We start from the raw sequence: 12803 nt of genomic DNA on the forward strand, positions 1-12803 counted from the left end.
TCTAACCTCTCCAGTTACAGTGACAAGGAGCTTAGATTCCTACTACATGTGTACACTGTTAATTCTTTACAAAGATCACAGATCTTGATTCCCAAGGCTGTTTCTTGTTCTGACTCCACTTATTCTTTCCACCTCATGGAACTGCACTCTTCAGCCTCCAATGCCAGGGCCCAGGCATGAGTCAGTCTATTGAAATGTGGACAGCTCTCTTGGCATGCATGAGCAATCAAATGTCCAAAGTAAATTGATGACTAACCATGTGTCCAAGAGATCCACAGGGCTTAGAGAATTAAAAGGCTTATTTTTATGGTTAAACACTGGGAATGCCATCTCATTCCTGTCCACTGATTTTTTTCTATTATCAGCTGGAAAGCCACCAGCAGATCCCTTGTACATCTGCCAGGATGCAACCTAACCCTTCTTTCAAGTCCCATTTTTGTTCTTAGGGTTATGAATGCCAGAGCCATTCTAAAAGGAATCTGGTTGGGACAGCTAATTGGAGATATAAGGTCATAATTACAGTGTTACAGCATCGGCCTGCATTTTCTTGTAATTTATATTGTTATGATATACATCGTTGGGTTGTCATAGCATTGTTAATAGCTCAAGAGAAATATTTCTAAACTGTAGATATTTAGGAGAAAGCAATAAGTATTAGCATTATCACTCATAGCCTGATGTTCCGAAGTGAAAAAATTAAATTCCAGAGAGCTTATAAACCCTGAAGTTTACTCCCATATCTGTTTTGATTCAAAATATAGACTTTTACCTCCTCTAAGAAGATGCCTGTTTGTTCCTAGCTGCACTAGCAGGAGATCATCTGATTTTAATTGATTGGAAACTGAAGACATACTATGATATTTCTTTCCTGATGAAGTACTATACTGTACAGTCCTATTTTACATGTATACAATAGAATGGGAGCCCATTATGTTAATTTGTAGATCTTTTACCAAACATATTTATTGGGAATATATTATGTGACATCACATGGAGAGAAGATTGAAAGAAATAAAATAAACATGAAATGCCATTGCAGAATATGTAACCAAAGAAATAGGGCTAATGAACCCTTTCCATAATAAAAGGAGAAACATAAGAGTTCCTCAATAAACTAAGCATAGAATTATTGTGCAGATCTCTCTCATCCCCCTCCCAGTGTGTGTGTGTGTGTGTGTGTGTGTCAACTCATTGAACATCACCTAAGTGCTATAGGAAACTGAGATGTTACAGTAAAAGATACAGTCAAAGTGGGCCTGACTTTCATTGTTCTGGATTTCGTTTTTGTCTCAAACTCATGATCCTCTTAGCTTGCCAAGTGATGAGATTATAGGCTTGTTCCATCACATCTGGCCTTAGATCTCTTAATTCAAGAAACAAATAATCAGTGGAGTCTGGATGAGCAAGGTAGACTGTGAAGGATGGTGATATTCAGGAATCACAAACTCTTGGTCTAAAGAAGAATAGGGAAGGGACCATAGATTAAGACAGAAAGAACAAAAGGAACTCGAAGTCTTTATGGACCAGCCAAGGAGAGACACTTGTAAAGTTTTTAGAAGCATAACCATTAGGCATAGGGAAAATCGGAGACCAATGACCTAATTAATTACTTCCTTGATTTAGTTCTATTATAATAAAAATACCATTTGAGCAATTTTATTTTTATAAATTTTTTATAACCAAAAGGTATTTAATCGGGATTACAGTTTCAGAGGGTTAGAGTTCATGACCGTACAATGAAGGCATGATGACAGGAACAAACGCAAGCTTACATTTTATAATCTAAGCAGTAGGCAGAGAGAACTAACCTGAAATGGCATGAACCTTTTGAAACCTCAAAGCTTATCCATCAGCAGCATAACCCCTCCATTAAGGCCATACATCTGAACCTTCCCACAGCGACCACCTGGGAACCAAGTATTCAAACATTTGAACAATTTAAACAGTATAATTCACTACATTAAGAATAGTTACACTATTTCCATATGTTTCCATTATATAATTCTAGAACATTTTATCTTCCAAAATAGGAAGCCATTAAACAGCCACTCCCCATTACCTCTCCCTCCTTGACACATCAACTTATGATCAAATATCTTTATGAATTCATCAATACTGAATATTTCACTCAGCTATATATCTTCATTTGCTTTCTACTGCTGTGGTAAAGGCCATGTAACCGTAATAGTAATAGCAATATTGCTATTATTAAACAGTAAAAGTAATAGTTTGTATGGCTTACATGTTCCAGGGCAGGAACACAAGGCAGGATCCTGGAGGCAGGAAAGAAAACAGAAGAGCTACTAAGGCTCACATTCAGCTGTTTTTCTTATACCTCCCAGGACTGCCTGCCTAGAGATAGCACCACCACCAATGGGCTGGGGTTTGGCCCTCCCCATTAATCGTTAATCATCAATCAAAGAAATGCTTCACAGACTTGCCTATAGGCCAACCTTATGTAGGCATTTTCTCAATTGAGGCTTCTTCCTCTACCATGATCCTAATTTGTGTAAGGTTAACAACAACAACAAAAATTACACAGTAGAACCCATGGCTATTATGTCAGGCTCCTTTCGTTTAATATAATGGCTTCACAGTTATTCCATGTTATAACACATACCATTCTTTTTATGGATGAGTACTATTTTTTGAGGTTATAGTACATTAAAGATTTCATCCAGCAATTGAAAGGCAGTTGGGCTGTTTCCACCTTGGAGTTCTCATGAATAAAATTTCTCTGGGTTTTGTCTTTATAACATTTTGCCTAGACACTTGTTTCCAGTTCTTTGGGCACATGCACTTAGCAGTGGAATTGCTGGATTGCATCATCATTCTATGAGTAGTTTGCTGGGGAACTGCCACACTTCTCAGAACACACTCTCAATTGCTTGGAAACAAGAGCTCTGAGCTTTGAGTTGAACCCTGGATTTGAAACTTCCTATATCATCCTCTTTTGGAAAACTGTATGTTCAAACCAGAGTATAGGAAATGGAGAGAAAGTAAATTTATGATTTAAAAAGTAGGTAGGTAGGAAGGAAGGAAGGAAGGAAGGAAGGAAGGAAGGAAGGAACGTTATGACCTCTCAGCCTTCTCATTTGGGGTAGTATATGGTCCCATGCCTAGAGGGACACACAATTGCCTGATGTACTGTAAGCAATAAATACATGGCAAAGCCTCATCTAAAATACTATATGTAGTCAAAGAGTCCAGTTAAGTAGAGTTACAGCTGTCTTAGTGATTTTTCTACTTATCCTTGCCCCAACTATCCCAGAACTCAGAAGGTAATTTGAATTTTTTTAAAAAACTATCTATTCTGGTTCTTTAATCCCTTAATTTTTTACATTAATTAATTAATCTTGTTCTTTGTATACCCCTCTCACTGCCCCCTTACAGTCACCCCTCCCACAATTCTTCCCCCACCCTCTATCGCCCCTCCCCTTCTCCTCTGAGCAGGTGGAGTCCCCTGGGTTTCCCACCACCCTGGTACTTTAAGTAATTGAGAAACTAGGCACTTCCTCTCCCACTGAGGCCAGTCAAGGCATCCCAGCTAGAAAAAGATATTCCACATACAGGCTACAGCTTTTAGCCCCCATTTCAGTTGTTCAGGACCCACGTGAAGACCAAGCTGCTCATCTGCTACATATGTGCAGGGAGGCCTAGGTCCAGCCCATGTATGATCTTTGGTTGAGGGTTAGGTCTCTGAGAGCCCCAAGGGTCCAGGTTAGTTGACTCTGTTGGTCTTCCTGTGGAATTCCTGTGCCCTTCAGGGTGGAATCCTTCCTCCTATTCTTCCATAAGAATCTAAGAATCTCCAAGCTCAATCAATCCACTGTTTTCCTGTGGGTGTCTGCATCTGTGTGAGTCAGCTAGTGGGTGGGGCCTCTCAGAGGACAGCCATGCTATACTCCTGTCTACAAGCATAACTGATTATCATTAATAGTGTCAGGGATTGGTGCTTTCCCATGGGGAAGGAAATGCATGTACTCACTTATATGTGGATATTCCATAAAATATATGTCACACTCCATAAAATATATAAAATATATGTCACTTCTTGTTTAAAAAGTTAAACAAGAAGAAAGGCACAAGTGAAGATGTTTGAATCTGACTTAGAAGGGGCAATAAAATAGTCATAAGAGGCAGATGGAGGGAGGGAATGGGTGTGAGAGGAGATGGGGAAGGGAGTGGGGGAGTTCCGGATCAGGTGTGGGGAGGAACAGAAAAGATTGCCGGATGACCATGAGAATGAATAGAAATCTGCAACTGACCAGGATGGGCAGGTTGGGAGCATCTCCAGGACATGACAGAGACCTGGGATAAGGGAAGCACCCAAGAATCAATTGTGGTGACCTTAGCTGGGACTGAAAGCATTGAGGATGTGGAACCTGAAGAGGCCACCTCCTGTAGCCAGGCAAGAATCCCAGGGGAGCGATAGGGACACCAACCCATCCACAAACTCTTCTACCCAAAATTTATCCTGTCTACAAGAAATGTAAGGACAGGGAATGGAGCAGAGACTAGGGGATGGCCAACCAATAACCAGTCCAACCCCTTAATTTTTTTAAAATTATTGGACTGTGTGTGTGTCTATGTACTTATATGTATGCACATATATATCACATACACAATAGTTTTCCAATGACAAAATCCTTTAACAGCTCAAATGCCCATGTGGCTATTTTTTGAAGAGAAAGGAATACACTTACTGTTCAAGAAGAGGCTATGCAGATTGCTGGTGAACATCACATGTTCTAAACAGACATATAAGTAAAATCTACCTCGGGGTTTAGTAACTACATATTCCTAGACAGTTTAGCTCACCCACCCTTTGTGACTCAGTTTCCTTATTTGCAAATATAAATCATGACTTTCAATACCTCTCTGTGCTAACTTTCTTGTGAAGCTTTAATAAGATAACCACATCTTCCTGGTATTCACATAGGAAAAGTGTCACCCTCTCTCTGATGCTGCAGAAATTTCCCATGACTTGGAATGAACTTGTTTCCCACATACCACAAGCCACCAGTGCCTCGGGGGAATTAAAGAGCCAAGGGACTTCATCTAAACCTGAAAGAATATCAAATGATCATAAATATTCTCTCCAAATGAAATGAAATTCCACCATAACAAAAGCAGTGCAAGACTCTTAAATGGATCTTTTCTGTTTCCTGCTTATGATTAGTCTCTGTTGGAAGTTATGTTTTTCTAAGAGAGATTAACTTTCTGCCTGTACAGATGTTTCCCTAGTGTTAACATCTGTGGCACTCTGTGCACACAACTTGTCTTATGTGATTTTTGGAACAGTCCCATTGTGAGGAGTTTGGAGCTGTAGGAACTTTCTCAGAACTAGTCTTTGTCAGAAGCAGAATTTGAACTGAGATCACTTCAGTCTTTTAGACCACACTAGTCTTAAAGAATTCCAGAGACTTCCTATTGATATTGCTAATGCAGAAATCAATAAATGCAAAGCCAGTTGCCTGTAGTTACTCAGACAGTTGATAATAAATCAGGGACTAGTTCAAGAAATGTCAGCTCACGTTTATTTCCTCTGAATGGACAGTGGTCCGTTATTTTTAAAGATGATTAGAAGATCAGGGGAAAATCTGAAAATAAGTTCCTCCCATACCTCAATTCCTTCCATCTGGCCTTACTTTATATCTCACCTCCCCCCACCTTGAGCCCTTGAGTTTACTCATAGAAGACACACAGACCTAGGCAGTCCACAGGTGGTTTCTGTTCTAGCATATTAATGGATATTAACCATGGTGGTGGGTAGTTTTATGTGTTCACTTGAGTAGGTTTACAGATGCTTAGCTAAACATCCATCTAGATGTTACTGTCAAGAGATGGATTCTTCAGAAGAATGAACATTGAAATTAGAGTTGACTAAAGCAGACTACTCTCGGTTGTGTGGGTAGACCACATTCAATGCTTGAAGAATTTCCTGAAAAAGAAAATTTGCTTCCAAAATATGGTTGGTGGACCAATGAGAGAATACTCAGTGAGCAAAAATGCTTTCTGTACAAGCCTGATGACCTGATCCCAGGTTTAACAAGCAGGGCTCACTGGAAAGCGTCTATAATCTACTACTCCCAAGGGAAGACAGGAGGCATAAACAGGAGAATAGTCTCGAAGCTCGTGGGCCTAGAGTTTACAGCCCATCTGTAGAAACAAGAGTGACACAGCCTCAATAAGGTGGAAGGAGAGAACTGACTCCCAAAATTGCTCTCTGACCTCTAACATGTATGCCAAAACACACATGTACCTGTCATGTAACCCACACAAGCCTAATACTTTTTCTTTTCTTTTATTGGATATTTTCTTTATTTATATTTCAAATGTTATCCCCTTTCCAGGTTTCCCCTCCAGAAATTCCCTATCCCACCCCCTCCCCCTGCTTCTATGAGTGTGCACACCCACTCATCCACTCACTCCTACCTCCCACCCTGGCATACCCCTACACTGGAACATCAAGCCTTCATAGGACCCAGGGCCTCTCCTTCCATTGATGCCTAACCCTCTGTCTTAGTCAGGGTTTCTATTCCTGCACAAACATCATGACCAAGAAGCAAGTTGGGGAGGAAAGGGTTTATTCAGCTTACAGTTCCATACTGCTGTTTATCACCAAGAAAGTCAGGACTGGAACTCAAGCAGGTCAGGAAGCAGGAGTTGATGCAGAGGTCATGGAGGGATGTTCTTTACTGGCTTGCCTCCCCTGGCTTGCTCAGCCTGCTCTCTTATAGAACCCAAGACTACTAGCCCAGAGATGGCACCACCCACAGGGGCCTTTCTCCCTTGATCACTAATTGAGAAAATGCCTTACAGTTGGATCTCATGGAGGCATTTCCTCAACTGAAGCTCCTTTTTCTGTGATAACTCCAGCTGTGTCAAGTTGACACAAAACTAGCCAATACACCCTCTGATACATATTTGGCTGGAGCAATGGGTCTCTCCATGTGCACTCTTTGGTTGGTGGTTTAGTCCCTGAGAGCTCTGGGGGTTCTGGTTAATTCATATTGTTGTTCCTCCTATGGGGCTGGAAACTCCTTCAACTCCTTGGGTACTTTCTCTAGCTCCTTCACTGGGGACTCTGTGCTCTGTCCAATGGATGACTGTGAGCACCTGCCTCTGATTTTGTCAGGTTCTGGCAGAGCTTCTCAGGAGACAGCTATATCAGGCTCCTTTCAGCAAGCACTTTCTGGAATCCACAATAGAGTCCGGGTTTGGTGACTGTATATGGGATGGATTCCCCAGGTGGGGCAGTCTCTGGATGGCCTTTACTTCAGTCTCTGCTCCACACTTCATCTCCATATTTCCTCTCATGAGAATTTTGTTCCCCCTTCTAAGAAGGACCAAGGCATCAACACTTTGGTCTTCCTTCTTCTAGAGCTTCATGTGATCTCTGAATTGTATCTTGGGTATTCTGAGCTTCTGGGCTAATATCCACTAATCAGTGAGTGCATACTATGTGTGTTCTTTTGTGATTGGGTTACCTCACTGAGGATGATATTCTCTAGTTCCATCCATTTGCCTGTGAACTTCATGAAATCATTGTTTTTAATAGCTGAGTAGTACTCCATTGTGTAAATGTACCACATTTTCTGTATCCATTCCTCTGTTGAAAGACATCTGGGTAGTTTCCAGCCTCTGGCTATTATAAATAGGGCTGCTATGAACATAGTGGAGCATGTGTCCTTGTTATATGTTGGAGCATCTTTTGGGTATATCTCCAGGAGTGGTATATAGCTGGGTCCTCAGGAAGTACTATTTTCAGTTTTCTGAGTATCCTCCAGATTGATTTCCAGAGTGGTTATACCAGCTTGCAATCCCACCAGCAGTGAAGGAGTGTTCCCCTTTCTCCACATCCTCGCCAGCATCTGCTGTCACCTGAATTTTTGATCTTAGCCATTCTGACAGGTGTGAGGTGGAATCTCAGAGTTGTTTTGATTTACATTTCCCTGATGATTAAGAATGTTGAACATTTTTTAGGTGCTTCTTGGCCATTCGATATTCCTCAGTTAAGAATTCTTTGTTTAGCTCTGTGCCCCATTTTTAATAGGGTCTTAAATTCAATTTAGAGAGCTGTTGGTTATCACCAAAGTCTGAGTGGCACTATTGTACCCTTAGGGTTATCATACCAGGCTGGTCATAGTTGTAGTTCGTAGGCTTCATAGTTGGATTAGACTGCTGGTTGTCTTTCTCCTTTGTAAGCTTGCATGGTGCCTCCTGGTACCATGAAAGCTTATCTTCAGGAAGAAGCCATTTCAGGTTGGTACCATGCCAGGAAACTCTGGACTGTGTGAAGTGCATGATGTTTACAGCAGTAGGGACTTAACTCACCTTTGCTGGTCAGCAAGGGCAATAGCAACAGGCTGCATCTTTGAAGAGTCAAAAGCATTCACTATTAATAGCTTTAGAGAAATGTAAATTCAAACTGGGTTAAAATTCACTCTCTGTCCATCAGTTTTTATCCCCCCCACCCACCCCCAAAAAAGTTTGCTAGAGTGAACCTGGGGAAAGAAGAATCTTTTTTTGTTAAGAGATCTGTAGTGATTTTACATTTATGCCCTTCACTTTAATCCAGTCATTGAATTTCACAGTGATTTCTGGGGTGGACAGAAGGAAGACAGCATTTAGAATGATGGAGGCCATGGCAGTGACCAGATTGGCCTCACTGGGGAAGCTGGAGTAACAGAAATTGTGGACTGCGGACTGTGGGAGAGCTGGTATGCAATGTCCTCAGCAGCTTCCAGCCTTCTCAGCTTGATCAGGCCAGCACCTGCTGTGACAAGCAAGTTGACAATCAGTTCAGCTTTCTTGGAGTCACCCTCAGTGGAGATGATGGCTGCCTTATGCTGCTGCTCAGCCTTTTCCATCGCAAATCTGGCTCTCTCTGCTTTCTGCTGAGCCACTCGTTTGACTTCTACTGTCTCTGTGAACTCCTTCCTGAAGGTCAGATGTGTCAGGTATATGTCATCTAGGATGAGCCCAAATGTTGCTGCTCGCTCTGTGAGGTCATCATTCACATGCCTGGAGACCAGTTTTCGCTGGGTAACCAACTCTCCAGCATCGAATTGAGCCACCAGCGACTTGAAGATCTCTGTGGTGATAGATGGCAGCACCCGCTCATCATAGTCCTCGCCAATGTTGGTGTGGATATGAGGAAGCTGGCTGGCCACCAGCCAGAAGAGGATGCGCACTGTGATGTTGACATTCTGTAACTCTTTGCTTCCAGTGACAACCAGCACACTCTGTGGTCGAGAGCAGCAGTCAAAGATAATTGGCTTTTGTACCCAAGGGATGAGAAAGTCAGGCCCTTCTCCTACCACAATGTCCTGTACTCCACGTAATCAGTCAAAAATGACAGCTCTGTGTCAAGCATCCACATTACATAAAGCACAGTTCACCAAGCCTCCTGCAACTGCTAACGCGAGGCTGAACTTTCTGATACACTCAAGCACTTTGGCAGCCATGACTCCTTCTGTTGCTTCCACTCATACCTGCTATCTCTCTGACCTCCATATGAATTCCCCAGCCCCACATTGTAAAGAATCTTTATATACCATTGTAGTGTTATAAACTCATACAGACACCATAGAAATCTGTGGAAGCTTCTCAAAAGATCCAAACCACAACTGTCAGTTCTGGACACATTTCTGTATGACTGACACAACTTCACACTGCAGAGATATTTTCTCATGGATGTTTATGGCTGCTCTATCCAAACATAATAGCTAATAAATGAGACCACATAAAAGTAAAACATAATATAAATATACAATTGAGTTATATTCAGGTATAAGGAAAAATGGAATTATAAAATGTGGAAGGAAATGGATAAGATACCAGCGAAGAATTGAGGTAGTTCAGACACAAAGGGCATATGTTCCTTCTCAAATGCAGAGCATAGTAGCTGTTATATATGTCTATCTAGGTGAGCAAATGTAGGTAAAGTTCAGGAACCCAGAAAGGATGCCGTAAGGCAGTGGAGTGTCAAAGACAGTGTAATTAAGTAGAGAGTGGAATACTGGGGCATGAAAGGTTACAGTGGAAAAATGAGGATAGGAACATAAGGCAGAAGCAAGATGATGGGCAAGAATCAATCAAAATGAACTATGTATCAAAATGCTATATGGAAACTTATTACTTTGTAAGATAATTGTGGAAAATAAAAAAAAAAATAGGTGCCAGTGAGATGATGTACCTCTTAAAGACAAGTCTGAGTTGAATTTCCCCAATACCCTGCCACCAACATGGTAGAAAGAGAAGGCCAACTTTGGCAGGATGACCTTTGTCCTCCATAGGCACCTTCACACATATACTCATACACATAAAATGAATACATGGAATAAGTTGAAATAAAACATCGAAAAAAATTGGAAGTTTGGGGTTGCCTATAATACTCTGCATTTCAATAACAAAACCAAAAAGATGTAATCAGACTCCACTCTCCATGAGATGATCACATGAATTAGTTCTGTATACTTTCATCATTATCAATGAACAAAATATTTGTGATACCTACTTTTCCCCTTGCAGTAATGTTAGCAACTGTTGATATATATTGCCTTATTCCATTACATCATTCATGCTGTTTCTATAATTCTGTCTCCTCTTAGGCATAGTTGAAAACTTCATTTTATAGAAATCTCTCTCCATTAATTTTTATGATTTACTTTGAGTTATAGTTCAGTGAACAAAATCAGGAGAAATGCTTGATTCCACTACTTTTTAAAAGACCATTTAAAAATATTTTATACCATTGACCAAAAATGACTGGGATGTGAGTTACTCTGTGTGCTGGTGTGCGTGTGTGTGTGTGTGTGTGTGTGTGTGTGTGTGTGTGTGTAGAGCATCATCATAAACTTATGGAGTCCTTAATATTGTAATCATTTCATTTCCCACAGATATCGTTATTAATGCTCACATTATCACTGTTGGACCAGCGTAGCTTTTGCTTCCCTTTGAATGACCCACATACTTTGTTGTGTTTGTACAGTGATACTCAGTTACAGTATACTCTTCGTAAAATACATTTCCCAAGTTTAGACCCATGCGTACAACCATGAGTGAACCATCATAGTCAAGGAAACGGACTTAGCTTTCACACTCCCAACATTTCTTGTTGATCCCTCCCTCAAACCTCTACACTTCCCTCAATCCTGGGATAATAAAAAAAAATACTTTCTCTTTTCAGTGTTTTAGAATCAAATGTGTGGAAACTGAAAATGCTCATGCTTTATTTCCCAACTTCTTTTGCTCAGTAAAATTATTTTGACCCTTATGTTGCCTGTACTCTACTTATGGTTGCTATTCTCCTGAGTTTTACATTCCAATGCTTCCTTATTAGTGTCTTCTTGTTGTTGTGACCAAATGCTTGAAAGGAAAGGAAGCAACTTAAGGGAGCAGGTAGGGTTACTTTTGGTTCACAGTTTAAGGGTACAGTCTACCATGACAGGGAAGTCATGGTATGGTAGAGAGACATGTGCTAGCTGGTGACACTGTGGCTACAGTCAGAAAAAAAAACAAAAAACAAAAAAAACCAAAACGATGTGAACAACGTTTCTTAGCTTGCTTTCTCCTTTCCATTCACTTCAAGACCCAGATATATTAGTTTGCTTCTCTGTTGCTATGATAAATACCATTACCAAAAGCAACTTTGGGAGACAGGGGTTTATTTTAGCCTCCTATCACTGAGAGAATTCAGGGCAGGAACTCAGGCAGGACAGGATCCTGGAGGCAGGAGCTGTTGCGGAGGCAATGAAGGGTGCTGCTTACTGGCTTGCTCCATATACCATGCTCAGCTTGCTTTCTTATGCAACCCAGGACCACCTGCTCATGCTCAGGGATGAAGAAAATGCCCCATAGACAGGCCCGTAGGCCAGCTGATAGAATTCTGCAAAGGAGGTCTCCTCTTCCCATCTGAATTTATTTGTGTAAAGTGGAAAAAAAGCTAAAGCTAACCAGCACAGCCTATGGGATGGTGGCATCCATTGGTGGGGTATGTTTTACCCTCAATTAAGCCTTTCTAGAAATACCCTTTTAGATTTGCCCAGATGTCTATTTCCATGATGATTCTAAGCTCAGTCAAATTGATAACAAAGATTAATGATCAGATCTTACACAACTAACTTTTAAAAAAAATGAATGTTGTCCAATTTCTCAGATTATCTCATATATCATTTTAAGTATTATATAAAACATTGTTCCTAATATAAGAAAACAAAGATGGTTTTCCTAATTTTTCTACTAAAAGTTTTAAAACTAGGTGGTTATATTTTTATGCTCACAATCTAATTGGAATTGACTTCATGCATAACATAAGGTGCAGGTCAAAAGTCATTACTTGTTTATTTTGTATGTGATGTGCAGTATTCTAACAGCATTTGTCAACTCTTTTTGTTTCTGAATTACCTTTGTATCGCAATAAAACCCATTTGCCAATGTGTATGTAGACATGTTTCTAGACTATGTTCTGTTCCACTGATATATATGCCAGTCTTCATACTGGTACTGTTATTATGGTGTGAATCTGAAATGGTCCATGAATGGTTGAGCTATGATTTATCTCAGTACATGGTTTTTAACAGGGTGAAGATAATTCCCTCTACTTCTTGCTTTGCTTTGTTGTTTGTTTGTTTTTTTTTTTTACCAAAACCAGACAATAAATATCTGTCTTCAAATTTACTTTTTGCACCTACATAGATTCTAGCCAGTCACATGTAGTTCTTTCTGCCTGTCTTTTTTTTTCTCTAATTGTAACTATGATTAATTACATTGATTGGTTATTTTTTTAAATTGTT

The 12803-nt window shown here is 40.5% G+C and overlaps 1 protein-coding gene and 1 pseudogene across 1 annotated transcript in view; one reads left to right on the forward strand and one right to left on the reverse strand.

The window, feature by feature from the left end:
• Col4a6 (collagen type IV alpha 6 chain) overlaps positions 1-12803 on the forward strand; it is a 330176-nt gene that overhangs the window by 124167 nt on the left and 193206 nt on the right. The window lies entirely within an intron of this gene.
• LOC110286405 (prohibitin 1 pseudogene) lies at positions 8634-9473 on the reverse strand (annotated as a pseudogene).

The sequence above is a fragment of the Mus caroli genome, unplaced genomic scaffold (genome assembly GCF_978045245.1).
Source record: "Mus caroli unplaced genomic scaffold, Mus_caroli_1 scaffold_5, whole genome shotgun sequence".
Taxonomy (NCBI): Eukaryota; Metazoa; Chordata; class Mammalia; order Rodentia; family Muridae; genus Mus; species Mus caroli.